Source organism: Acipenser ruthenus, chromosome 27 (genome assembly GCF_902713425.1).
Source record: "Acipenser ruthenus chromosome 27, fAciRut3.2 maternal haplotype, whole genome shotgun sequence".
Lineage (NCBI taxonomy): Eukaryota > Metazoa > Chordata > Actinopteri > Acipenseriformes > Acipenseridae > Acipenser > Acipenser ruthenus.
The window spans coordinates 15917444-15931739 of NC_081215.1; the positions used below are offsets into that span (position 1 = coordinate 15917444).

Sequence of the window (14296 nt, forward strand, 5' to 3'; positions counted from 1 at the left end):
GACTGGCAAGAAAGGCTGGTCACCTTGTGTTCCTTAAAACTACAAAAAGGCCAAATGGGGATACAGAATAATACAGTTTAAATAACAAGGTTAATCTAATTAGTTTCAAGTGACTACTGTCGCCGTTTGTCATTATGATTCCTTTTTAAATATTTTACAGTGACTTCAATAAAGATAAAAACATTTATCTAAGATTTAACTAAGCTTTTTATTACTTCTGGATACTGAAGCTAATGTAAAAAGAATTATCTTAATGACACATTCTTCAAATCAAGACCACTGAAGCAATTTATCAGTCTCTCTTATAGAAAAACATCTTCCACGTTAGACATACAAACACTATGGTAACATAAACAAAATGGTGGTCACATTTTACAGACATTGTACCTTGACAGACACTTGTTTACGCTATGTGACAGGGAGACCATGTCGCTGGTTCTTGGAGTGCATGTGTGCCTTTAGAGAAGCAGCTGGGACGCTCAACAAGAGATGCGTTGCTAAGCGACCAATTGGGCAGTGGGCTCTCCCGGCGCCGATCTGATCGGGAGGTGCCAGGACTCAATGCTCTGTGTCTGCCTCAGTATTGTTCAGTGACGACCCACGTGTGTAACAAACTCCCCTTTTACAGGCTACCATTAATTATCTGTTTGGCAGACAGAGTTTAATTCTTTTACCTCGTGTTTATTGCATCAGAAAACCAAAGGATGTTCCACAGGAAAATACAGGTACAATACTATAGCTATATTATTCTGTTCCAGGTTCTACCTAAAGTAAATGCTGTACAACCTCTAATTTGATAGGCAAAGCACAAAATATTATCATGCAAGACCTTCTTACCATACTCCCATTCTCTTTCTCCCATCGAACACTCCTGTATAAAAGTTGATATAACCCAGATGAATAATCTTTGCACGCACATACAGAGGGTACTCATAAATGCTTAATTATCATACAATACCTGAAAGTTTAATTTGTTTTGGATAAAACCAAGAGTTTATCAGAATATAGCTAAACATCTATTAGAGGCTTGGAGTGTATGATCAAAGTTTGGTGAAGAGTGGTGCAAAATTAAATCATCGTGTTCTGTAATTTGACAGACAGATGGACACAATTACTGTATACAGCCCCTATTATTTGAATGAGGACCCTACAAATATCAAAACAATTAGTATTATGTTGGAATATATCACTGTGATATTGACAAAATGGCAAAGGTAAAGTAATACATTTCTTGTAAATATTGCAGGGTGTTCTGTAACAACTGAATTTTCTGAGGATACTGTCATTAGAAGATATAGGCCCTGTTGCAGGGTGAAGGATGGCAAAAGGAGTGAAATCTGGCCTCCAGACAGGTGGAAGCACTAAAGGGAGTTGCTCACATAACCTCACCAAGATGGAGCATAACGCATAGGGTCCGGTTGTGGCAGGTCTTTTCCAATTTTACACAATGCCCTTTGGTCTACACGGAGCACAGGATACTCCAGCCTCATAGGGAGTACGCGGCGGCATACATAGTCATCTATAGCTCGACATGGGCGGAGCACCTATGGAGGCTGGCAGCAGTACTGACATTCATAAGAAACGCTGGGCTCACGGCTAATGTGGGTAAATGTGTCTTTGGAAAAGAGGAGGCAAAATATTTAGGTTATGTCTTGGAAAGGGGGATAGTGAAACCAATTGTAAATAAGGTACAAGCACTATTGGAAGCCCACGCTCCCAAGACGAAACATCAAGCCATGTCAGTGTTCGGATTGGTGGGGTATTACAGACGGTTTACTGTCCTGACAAAGAAAAGTGCCCCTAAAAAAGTAAAATGGACCACGGACTGTCAGGGGGCCTTCTATATGTTAAAAGAATGCTTGACTCAGGCTGCTGCATTAATAAGTCCAGATTTCTCTAAACCTTTTATTTTGCAGATGGACACATCAGAAGTTGGTCTGAGGCGGTTCTGTCCCAGGAGGTGGAGGAAAAGGAGCATCTCGTAATTTACATCAGTCATAAGCTGTTACCCAGAGAAAAAACTTAAGTGTCCGGTGGATGCCCTTTGGTATTACCTCGTGGGGTGGACCTTCACCCTCTCAGATGGCTTAACACTATGAAAGACAACAATGTCCGGATGACACGATGGTACTTGTCACTGCAACCCTTCTCCTTTCGAGTAGAACACTAGCCAGGTAAGCTAATGCGGACTTCTTCTCGAGAGGAGGGGGGGCGGGCATGACCTCACAAAAATAGAGCATGGTCCGGTTATGTTGGCCATCTTGGGAAGGGCAGAAACACAGGTGTTTCAGGTTGTGCTGATATCAAAGCCAGGTTAGGTCACAAGCATAACCGAGTAACGGTTGGCTGTGACGGATTGATAGAGACGTGGCCTGGGGTACATAAGGGGACTATGTGGAATAGCAAGAGGTCCCTGGATGGAGGTGGAAGCCTGGTCGGAAGCTGTACAGAGGGTAATGCCAAGAGTGCTGGCGTTATTGTCTTTCCCTGGGAACTTGAAAGCGCAGATCCAAACTGAGGATTGCTGGGAAACTGTGGAGAGAGCGAGTCAACATCAGTGAGCGAGCACATTACCCCGTGAGAATGGCACGACCAGACTGGGGATTACAGCAAATGAAGAGTGTTGTTAGTGTTGTAGTAAAAACTTGTAAATACTTGTGTGAGTGTGACACAAGCACACTGTGAGACAATACAGTGTTTCACCAAACTCCTGACTTGTGTTATTATTCCATCACACGTTTTCTAAGATATGAAACAGAGTAGTATTATGTGGCAGGCAGGATTTTCAATCTAGCTGTATTTACTTATTTATTTTAGTTTAAAATAAGCTTTATGTATGGAAAGATGTACAGTATCACTGTAAAACCAAATGTTTAACAATTAAACACGAAATTAAACACCTACAAGAAACAGATAATAAACACCTTGGTGTTTATTTTGGAAACACAATTCAATTACATATGGATTATAATCTAAACACATACATTTTCTCCCAATATGGATACTTACAAATGGGTTATGCTTTACCTTGATCAAAAATTAATTCAAATAATTTTGAACCTTGCTGTGTTATAGGTAGATAATTATGAACACACAAAAAACGCCAAAATAGCAGTCACCAAAGAAAGAAAGAATGAAAGAAATAGAGACAGACAGACAGAAAGAAGCATTTACATTGTATCTCATTTTATTTTATTGTTTTTGACGAGCTATATAGGCTTTAGACACATAACAAGAAAGCTGTTTCAAACACACAAAACACCTTAGTGTTATTAAAATAAACATGCGATGCGTCTCTTGGATTTAGTGATGATGTATTATTATTGTATGTGAATGAATTGTTCAGATATTTGCAAACTGAGGGAATATAGTAACAAACAAAACCATACATTTTTTAACTGCGTGGTGCTGTCTTGCTGTACCATTTGTCATTCAAACGAAAGTTTAAACAAATAACCAGAGCCTTCTACTTTCTTGTGCGTTGGAAAGGAATCGTGTGCTAGCATTAGAGGATCCTTTTTTTCTCAGCCAAAAGTAAAATATCATGAAATGTGACAAAAATGTTATTTCTGGTAGTTACAGTTCTTTTTCAGGAAGGCATGTGCATATATGAGATACTGAGAGACTGATGCATGCTTGATTATTATAATGCCCTATTCTCTGGTACTCATAGCCATGTTATATCTCGACTGCAACTTATACAAAATACTGCAGCTAGAATTTGAACCGGGACTAAGAGACGAGATCGCATTACTCCTGTGCTAGCATCTCTGCACTGGCTTCCGGTCTGATTCAGGATAGATTTTAAGTGTTGCTTTTAAGTTATAAGGGATTAAATGGCCTTGCACCATCATATTTAAATTATCTTTTAATACCATATATTCCTAGACGCCCTCTCAGATCACAGAATGCCAGGTTACTTACTGTTTCATAAATTAAAAAAAAACACAGGTGGGTAGAGCATTCATTTATAGGGCCCCAAAACTATGGAATGATCTAGCTAGCTCTGTAAGGGAAGCACCAAGAGTCACTGCTTTTAAAACAAGATTTAAAACACACTTTTATAATGTAGCGTTTTTATGCTAAAATTATGTTCCTTTTATTCTCTGCCTTGTTTTACTGTTCTATGTGTTTTTTTCTTTAGTTTTTATTGGTTGCATTCTCTTGCATTCTCTTATTAATAATGCATATCTTTTATTGTCAATGTTTTTATTTATGTGAAGCGCTTTGTGTCAATTTTTATGTGAAAGGCACTACATCAAAAATAAAGATTATTATTATTATTATTATAAACGTACACTGCCCCTAACCTCTTACTCGCATCTTCATTGTTATTATTTTTTAAAACCTGACATCTCGATATTTCGAACACCCTGTCAGCCTCCAGAAATGTTCCGTAGCCATAACTTGACAGTGTAAACAGACGGTGTACGCCACTGACATCTTAAGTAGTGGACACGGCTCATTTGTATACCTTCGACAATTAGTTAGATACAATACCTCGGTAACAATCTGTGACGGTAAATCACATGTAAACCCATTGCTGGCCGGTAAAATAACCAGGCAGTAGTTTTAGAAATCGTGTGTTAAATACTGCCCAGTAGTTTTTTTAATGGCCCATAATCACAAACTTGTATGCACTATTGAATTTATAAAACATGAATGCTTGTAAATCTAAAAGAAAGATTGCAGTATAATGACTGTATACTGAAATTCCACTGAACAAATTACAAAAATAATAGCTGGCTTATAAAAGCTTACCACAGTAATTTTGCTCAGTAACTTGGTAGTCTTCTCATGGTTGCCATAGGTGAGCATGGTTTACCGTGTTTTTTAATAAGCCTTACCGTACCTCTCTGGGCTTTACACTGCTTAACTACCTTACCTTTCACTATGCTTTATTATACTATGATTTTGCTATGGGAAACTTTTATAAGGAATTGTTACAGAGGTTTTACCTAGATAGGATGCTATTCAGAGTTAGACTCATGAAGCCTTTCTAAGTTGAAGTGGAGATAGATGTGCTTGTGCTAATGGTAGTCAGTTGTGACATCGGGGTTTTGTTATAGGAAAACCAGTTAAAACATGTAAAGCTAACACACTCAAGCTGTTCATTTTCATCATCAGTGGAACAAAAAATCCTGAAATGAGGACTTTCATTTTCTCCACAATTTGGAACCCCTCCTGTGTTACTTTATCTCTAAGATTATAGAGGAGTCGGCTGTTCATCTTTCCCACTTGTAGTTGTCTCAAACCAATAAAGCCTTTGTTGAAAACAAATACTCTCCAACAAACTTGCGGTCTTTGTGCCTCTCGAATACATTAGAGGAGAAGGGACATGTCTTACTAAGAATGCAAATGACCGAGGATTTAACTTAATGAAATCTAAATCCCAACTTTTGTAAGAGATGCGAGAGATCATGTGTAGATCTTTGGAACATCTCTGCAGTGTTTTATAAGAAGGTTTGGGGGGTAGCACACTGTCTCCAGTTGTGATGGCATAATAACTCTCAATTTATGCCCTCACTGTCCAAAGGTCATGAGTTCACAGCCTGACCTTTCCAGCCTCATTGGCTTCTGCAATTGCAGGATCAATATGCTGGGGTTTTTAATCCCTATTGTGTGTAGTAAAGAGGTTGCTCCCTTTGGACATAAATACAGTCGTTTCACCCTGTGGATACATTAACCTTCTCCATTCCACCTCGGGTCACTGATGTTTAAAGAGCAGTCTGTCTCTTCCAGAATATGTTCCTGTAGAATCTTATGTGTCAAAACCATATGCTTGGGAGCATTGCATCCTGGGTGTCCTTTTCTGAATGTGTCAGTAAGGCCAAAGCATGTAAATTGTGGGTTACACACAGAGAGTGAATCTCCTGTGAGGTGGAAGGTTAAATGGACCTGATTCAAAGGGAAAATGAAATCAACAAAATGATCTACAGAAAAATGAGACTTGAAAGGTAAACATGAGAAGTAAAATCATAGGTACTATATCATGACCATTTCATATTTTAAGTCATTATGCCTTTATAAAAGTTGAGAGCTGCATGCCATAAAACATCTGTAACATCCATTCGATAGTGCTGAATTTAGAAATACTAAAATAAACTACAGTAGTCTCCGGCTAAGAGAACCCCCTCAGGAAGCAAGCGGTGTTCACTTAGCCGAAGTGTTCTTTAAGATGGAGCTGACCACCAGACACAATATGAATCAATAAATAAATACATATACGGACGTGCATCAGCATATGAAATGAACAGAAGAAGTAAGAGAAAAGCAATAGGCAAGTGTATGTTAATAAACTATAATAATAAAGTAACAGACAAACAAAGTAACATTAATAAAGTAACATTAATAAAGTGTCAAGCGAAATTAACACAGCAACCCTACACACCTTAGCAGCTCTAGATTAATTATGAATATCTGTACAGAAGCAATATTTAAGACATGCACACAATTATTTAACAGAATGGTGAAGCACCTCACCAGAAAATACCAAATTGCTTGGCGACTTTTGTCTGATTCAGGTTTTTTTCAGGAGCTCGAACAATTTCCAATTTTTTGTAGCGGTGCGTTTCCCCATTTATTTACATGCCTTTTTATAGCGAAGAGGTGCACTCGTGGAAATCAGAATACACAACGAGGCAATGATAAACCAATCAGTATGCCTCAAGACACCCTTGTGATGACAAGTAACATTTGAAAAGATTGAATAAACCATTTGAAATTAAGTTTGATGATGATGAGTTATCAGGTTCTGTTCCTGAAGTTCCTGTTCCTTTAGGCGGAGCATTTTACAATGGGAAAAATCTGTTTCGCCACAAGAGTGTTCTCTTAGGAGGTGTTCCTATACGCAGAGACGTTTGTCATTGAATATAAATTCAATGACAAACGTTTCAACGTTTCAGCTTGTCTTTTTCATGCCATATGAGTGTAACGAGGAGTGTTATGTGATGCACAGCCATTATGGGTTCTGTCCCCTTTGGGTGAGATGAAATGAGGTTAAAAGGTGTACAACTACGAATGCAGACACCTCTTTTGCTTGCATTGTGAATGGTCGCTGGTTCACGCCCAGCCTCCACCCTGTTACTTAAGTATAGTATAGTAAATACAACTGACTTTTTAAGTTTTTTTTGTGTCGATTCAAATAACTTTATAGACCACAATACTACTGTTAATAAAATCCCAGGCCTAAACAGTTGCAAAGGGCAAATGACAACAAAATCTTCAAGTTAATTTGGAAGGATTGAATAGAATTTGAGGACCTAATTAATACAATCCTAGCAATATATTGTCTTTATTCCTTATGTAAAAATGTGAAATATTCTAAACAGTGAATTAGTGAAGGGCCCTACTTCATTGAAGTATATTGCATTTACTATCAACATAGTCTAACCGAATCATGAAAAGACATGTACTGTACATTTTGGAATTCAGATCTGGAGTTTAGGTGTGTAATGGGTTGGCACATCAGCCGACTGAATTGAATGGAAAGGCAAGGTTTGGATGTGAATTGCTAACCACGACTGTTTGACCATTCAACAAAAGAGCAAGCTCTGAAGTCTGTAGGTGTAGTATTATTCACTCATCTGCCGTTAGGAGAAGATCTATTACAGGAGCATTGTTTGAAAAAGCATGCACTCCCCGTGTCGAGAATCAAACTCTGTGTTCCACCAATAAACCATGATCTTTAGACCGCAGGGCATGACTACTGTAGCATAGATTGAGCAGCTCTGGAATATAGGCAGGAGCAACACCACGTAAGGCCTTGCACGTCATTAATGAAACATTAAATCAACCCTTTATTGCACCTGAAGCCAATGAATAGAATTTAAAATGGAAAAAGTATAACCATTGTAGAGGACAGGTAACAGGAAAGGTAAGGAAATCACAGAGACTTATGGTAAAGCAATTTTCTATGGCTAACAATGAAAAGCATGGTAGGTACATTACACGGTAAAAGCAATATAAAATTACTGTGCAAATTTACCTTAACATTGTTGGTAATTCTGTGACCTGCTAATGGTTTTGCTAATGTTGTCCAGGATAATAGATTTCAGTCGTTTTCTGTGACGGTAAATCCTCTGTGAACTCTAAGATAGTAATTACCTCTATCCTTATATAGTATATTGTACCGGCGTAGAGAAGTGACAGTTTTGCTTAGGGAGAACCACACTCATAGAAATGTGAAATTGCTTGTGGGCTGCTCAATGACAAACTACTAACTAAATGTGACAAGTCTGACATGAAAGATTCACACTGAAAAGTAGCTATCGGGCGATGAAAATGCGACATGCTTTTTCTTGTGGCATAAAGTCTCATGTAGATCGTATTTATCTTACTTGAATTGTATCCTCTGGTAAGCCCATTGCCGTTGGCTTCCTACCATGAACAAGCATGTCAGTAACATACATCCTGACTCAGCAGACCCAGCTTTTAAAAGATTCTACTGTGACACAAACTAAACTACAAGCGGGCCTGCCTTGGACACTGCTGTTAAAGATGTTCTAGCCAATTAAATCTTACCTGCTGCTTGCAGTTCTGAAAGAAGAAAAATGTATTTTAAAAAAGTGACATTGAGTCCACAGGGGTGCTTTAAACCTGAGTTTTACAAAGTCACCAGGATATGATTGAATATTTCACACCCATAACAAGGTGCCTATCCAGAGGCCTAGAAAACATATGTAGCTAGCAAACCCAAATGACATGGGGCCCATTTTATCAATTACTATTATACAATTTATATTCTTAAGAACATAAGAACATAAGAAAGTTTACAAACGAGAGGAGGCCATTCAGGCCATCTTGCTCGTTTGGTTGTTAGTAGCTTGTTGATCCCAGAATCTCACCAAGCAGCTTCCTGAAGGATCCCAGGGTGTCAGCTTCAACAACATTACTGGGTCTGTTCTTTCCAGACCCTCACAATCTTATTTAAAGAGAAAAAATAACTTTTCATGAAACAAAACTATTAGCATACTACCTATATGCGATTTCAAGCCTTGAAATACTGTAAATCTTCTGGGTTATGTATTATTTGTTTTGTACCATTACCAGATTTCTGTTTACAACATACTGTGTATATATTATTGAAAATATAAGCATGCAATCCTACTGTATGTGTGTTAAAACATATTTTTCCAAGATGTCTTTGTTTCTTTTTGTTCAGATTGGACCTCACATAAACCCATGGTAAAACTATATCTTACATAGCTATTTATTTGAATCAGTATTACATTAGTGATATTATGAATGGTATTTTATGTTTATATTTTTGGATTTGTGTTCTGCTTCTATACATGTATATTGAATGTATATTATTATTTATTTCTTAGCAGACATGCTTATCCGAGGCGACTTGCAATAGCTACAAGATATCACATTATTTTTACATACAATTACATTATTTTGTACACATTATTTTTACATACAATTACCCATTTATACAGTTGGGTTTTTATTTGAGCAATCTAGGTAAAGTACCTTGCTCAAAGGTAAAGCAGCAGTGTCCCCATCTGGGATTGAACCCACGAACCTCTGGTCAAGAGTCCAGAGCCCTAACCACTACTCTACACTGCATAAGCGTTAGTGCAAGTTACACTTTAAAATGTTCTTCTCTTTGTGTTTATATGAGAAGAGTATGTAACATACTAGCTGCTTGTTTTCTCTTCCCAAGGTATACAAAACAGTGCGTACTGTAAACAAACCTGTTTCAAGATAAATTGTCTGATGTGCTGGCTTCCATTGAATCCACCATCACATTAGCTGGAAAAGTCTCTCAGATATGACGTTATCAGTTCAGTTCTGTATTTTGTAAACAGTTAGTGACACAATTGAGCAGGTTTTGCTTCTCTGACAAACTCCATTTTTTGTTGATGTTTGACAGAGCTCATACTGCATATACAGCACAGGTTTGCCAAAGAGCTTTACTAAGGATTACCGCTTTGGCCTCCTTTCTTCTCTGTCAGCTTCCCTGTTTTATTTTGAAGCCTTCAATTACAGTATAATCTGATTCTTGGGCAACTTTTAAAATAATACTTTCAAATATATGATGTTTTAATCAGTTCTGTAAAACTTTTAGTACATCTTATGATTAGACTGCCCCCTGTAAATAATATGGTTTTTATTTGATTAAAACCATATTTAATCAAGTAACATGTGTGCTAGATATGGCATGGCTGGGAGGTTAGACTTCCCTCCCTGCCTAATTGAACCTTAATGTGCAACAAGTGGCCAGGTGTGAATTGATCAACTGATTATCAATTAACCCTGGCCACATGCCTTTAAAAAGGGTCTGAAAAGCCAGATTCTTTGTTCTTTTGCAAGCTTGAGATGGATCGGCTGAAGGCTCCCGACTGTGTGTCCAGGGGGAGAGAACCAAGTACACGACCACCGTGTGTAGAAACATTGTCGTAAGTACTACCTTCAGGCATAGGGATTCATTTTGTGGATTTGAATCCCGCCCAACTTTATTTAGAGTGTGTGAGGGAGAAGGTTCCTGGAGCGGGACCTCCCTTTTAGTGGGAGCAGTGCCCCGCCGGTGTTTGGCCAGCTTTTGTTTTGTTAGCTGTGTTTTGTTTTTACCTTTCTGTATTTATGTACACTTGTGTCTATGTCCTCCCACACTAGGGCTACCATTCCTGGTACCCTAGTGGCAGCCACCTACTACTGCAACTGCCTCAAATATCATTCTAACCTCAGAGGGTTCGACATTGAAAACACCACACAGGCAAAGACCTGTATGCCTGTGTGGTGTTTTCAACGTCAAACCCTCTGAGGCACTCTCGTTTCTCAGTGGCTACCCAAACGTAACACCCCCGTTAGAATGATATTTGAGGGTTAGGTATTACAGCAGGCTATTTCACTAGGCTTTTATGCCTCTGATACAAATACATATAAAGCTTTATTTAAATAAGTACTGTACATCCCTTTTTTGTTGAAATTCTGCAAACCAATTTTGTTTAAATGCGATATGTGATATCTTGGGTATGCCTTAGCTTACCTTTTGAATGCCCTGTTGTGATGGCTGTTGTGATGGTTTATTGGGGAGTATGGCAGGGCGGGAGACCTGCACATGAAGAGGGGTTTGGTGCATGTATATATTGTAAATTGTATTGCGTGTAATTATTGTAAATAATGAATGAAGTACCTGACGCACCTGGGAGAGCCTGCATGCTTTGTGATTACCAGTTGTAGAATCTAATCACCAGGTAAGTGTGTCCCAGCGGGACGTCGGGTTTAAAAAGTTCCCATTTATACACCTCAGGGCTGCTGCAAAGCCATAGACATGGGATGAAGATTGTCCATGCTACCTGGACAAAGAGAGCGAAACATCTTGCTGAAGACCTCTGATCGCTGTGAGGGTAAACCGGGATAGGAGCCTTCAGAAGAAACTGAAATCGCTGACAGCCAGGCATGTAGATCCAGCAAAAAGAGTAAACAAATTGCCATCTAATCAGTTTGCTTTATGAAATGCAAAAATAAGATCAAGAAGAATTGATGTCAATAAAGGCAACATGCCTTTAAAATATACACTAGTTTGTATTTGTAATAGCTGTAAAGCTTTGTATTTTGTTTTGTATGCAGGGCACCACTAGAACAGGGATCCTGATCTCAGTGGACTTTATTGTTTTTTTTATTTTAAAATTGGCTAATATTTCTCCACCCATAACTGCTGATCCCCCCCAGAAATGTGTGTTGCTTACACACAGAGGACTCTGCAAAACATGCCAGCATCACTCCATTGGCCCGAGTAACTTGCTTCCATTGTGGGCCTCAAACAGCTTGTTTTCAACCTTCTGTCTGTGTGACTTGATTATAGAGCATCAGAAATAGTCTGAAAAAAACACACTCAGTTGTGTGTAGGTTCTTGTCTGATGTGTACCACATCTTTTTCCCTTTTATTTAATCCCCCCGCCTCCCCCAAATGCAGTCAGACCCTGTCACTTTAGTTTATGTTCATGCCATAAAACATTTCAGCCCGGGCGCAGCTCAGACGCTGACACCTTTATTATAAAACAGTAGAATGAAGAACCCCTATTGTTCAGTTCAATAATGGATTATTACACACTATTAAATAGTTGTTATAGATAATAATCCCCACCTCATTCATGCCATCGCTCAGCGTTTATGCAAGGGTTTTAGTTTTGACAACCAGCCTAAAGCCCTTGGATATATTCCTTTTGAGGCCTTATTCTAGTGCATACAAGGAGTTTCTGTATACAATCAACTGCAGTGTTGTTGATCATCTGCAGGGTAAAATTCTAAATTCATTTCTACCAGGGAGATGGAGGCAAAACAGCTACTGAATAGGTGAGCAGTTGCTGAAGAGACCACTCCATTGCTTTGACTTTGGGGGAGTTTGACTGTGAAAGAATTTGGGGAACACTTCAATTTCAGGGTGTAGTAGTAAATACTCAGTAGAGTTTTTAAAGCAATGTCATTATCAACTATTATTGGCTAACCTGCCTTAGGAGGCTGTGTGGTCCGGTGGTTAAAGAAAAGAGTCCCTGGTTCAAATCCCGGCTCAATCACTGACTCACTGTCTGACCCTGAGCAAGTCACTTGACCTCCTTGTGTCTTTCAGGTGAGACGTTGTTGTAAGTGACTCTGCAGCTGATACATAGTTCACACACCCTATTCTTTGTAAGTTGCCTTGGATAAAGGCATCTGCTAAATAAACAAATAATAATAAACAAATAATAATATTTTATTATTCTGTTATTAAACAAATTCACCTTTGTGTGTTTATATTTCCTAATTTATCACAGGATCAGTAGCACTAAAATACAGAACAACAATACTAATCTGGATGCATTTTCCAATATCCTTTACACTCAGCTCAGTACTAGGGAGATTTGTTTTATTCCAATTTGCACAAACAGGAAATTCATGTTAAGTGAATTTGTGTTATAAGAAGTAATTTCCAACAAGCGACTTCTAAATTTGTCCAGAACCATGCAGAAATTTCGTAGCATCAGGAAATGTGTCTAATCTGAGTTTGTTTTAATGAGAATTAACTTTATATATACCTGTATAGGCTAAGTTAAAAGTATTTATGGTATATTTTTCATTGTTCTGGAAGGATATGTGATTACCCAGTTATTACCACTCCTCCTCTGTGCCATCTTCAAAAACTAACCCTTAACAGGTATATAAAGCCACCCCTGAATTATATGCTAAGGCTTGACACTAGGGCTGATGCAAAAAGACATGTCACTAAAAGGCTTTTTTATCATAAGGTGTCTCATTTTGAATATGAAAACATTACTCTACAAAGTGGAAACAATTTTAAATTTTAAGATTTAGAAAATATACAGTGAAGATATCCACCACAGTGTCTTCTTCAAATGAACCCACTTATGTTTTACAATGGAACTCCATAACTGAAAAAAAGTTAACAAAGACACTGTTACAGCATACTGAACTATTTGTTAGTTATACCAGTCCCTGCTGCTTCATTCAATACAAGAGCTGTCTTCAAGGGACAAAAGAAATAAGAAAGTGCCCATCTGCTGTAAATAAATGTGAATATTAGCTTCAACAGCAGGATCACATTTTTTTTTTTTTTTTACCATAGCTGGGTCTACATGCGGTAACAACCAATTACTGTGGATGTTGTGGTGGTGTTTACAAGTATAGTAGGTTTTTACTTTTAAGCAATCAACTGTATTATTATATTTAATCACATACACACACACACACACACACACACACACACACGTATTACTGGCCCAACTTCAATTAAACCGAGGCTGAACTCTAGTCACATTCTACAAAAGGTGGACTACTCCACTTTCTGTAGGGGTATTATGTCTTGAATGAGTTGTCAATGTCAGCTTACACCATTAATAAACATAATCACACAGTTTCCCTGTAAATGTTTATTAATGGATATATTGTTACAGCGTTTGTAGTTTGATACAACAACCACAATTCCCTGTAAATAAAATATAGTAAATACCGGTAACTTACCATTTGGTTTAATTTATTAGAAGATATTCATTTACTGCGGGAACACATTAATAAACTTGACTCCACCTTTATTTTTTTTTAAATGAACTCGTCTGCTTGAGATTGTTTGCTGTGCTACTGTGAAATGGACTGTTGAACTTGGGATGGTATTACTTGCACAGCACAATAGGTACATAAACAAACACAAAGGATAGAAGGTCTACTGCTGGTGATCTGGAGGCCAGCTGATAGTTGAGAATTTTGACAGTGTGTGGAGTAGTGGTTAAGGCTCTGGACTCTTCACCGGAGGGTCATGGGTTCAATCCCCGGTGGGGGACACTGCTGTTGT

At 38.2% G+C, this 14296-nt stretch overlaps 1 long non-coding RNA gene across 1 annotated transcript; it reads left to right on the forward strand.

Annotated features, from left to right (window-relative positions):
• The first annotated feature begins 10326 nt into the window (after nt 1-10326).
• LOC131701893 (uncharacterized) lies at nt 10327-11526 on the forward strand. Its single transcript, XR_009309136.1, has 2 exons — nt 10327-10406; nt 11261-11526. It is a non-coding gene; the product is annotated as an uncharacterized LOC131701893 (long non-coding RNA).
• The last annotated feature ends 2770 nt before the right edge of the window (nt 11527-14296 follow it).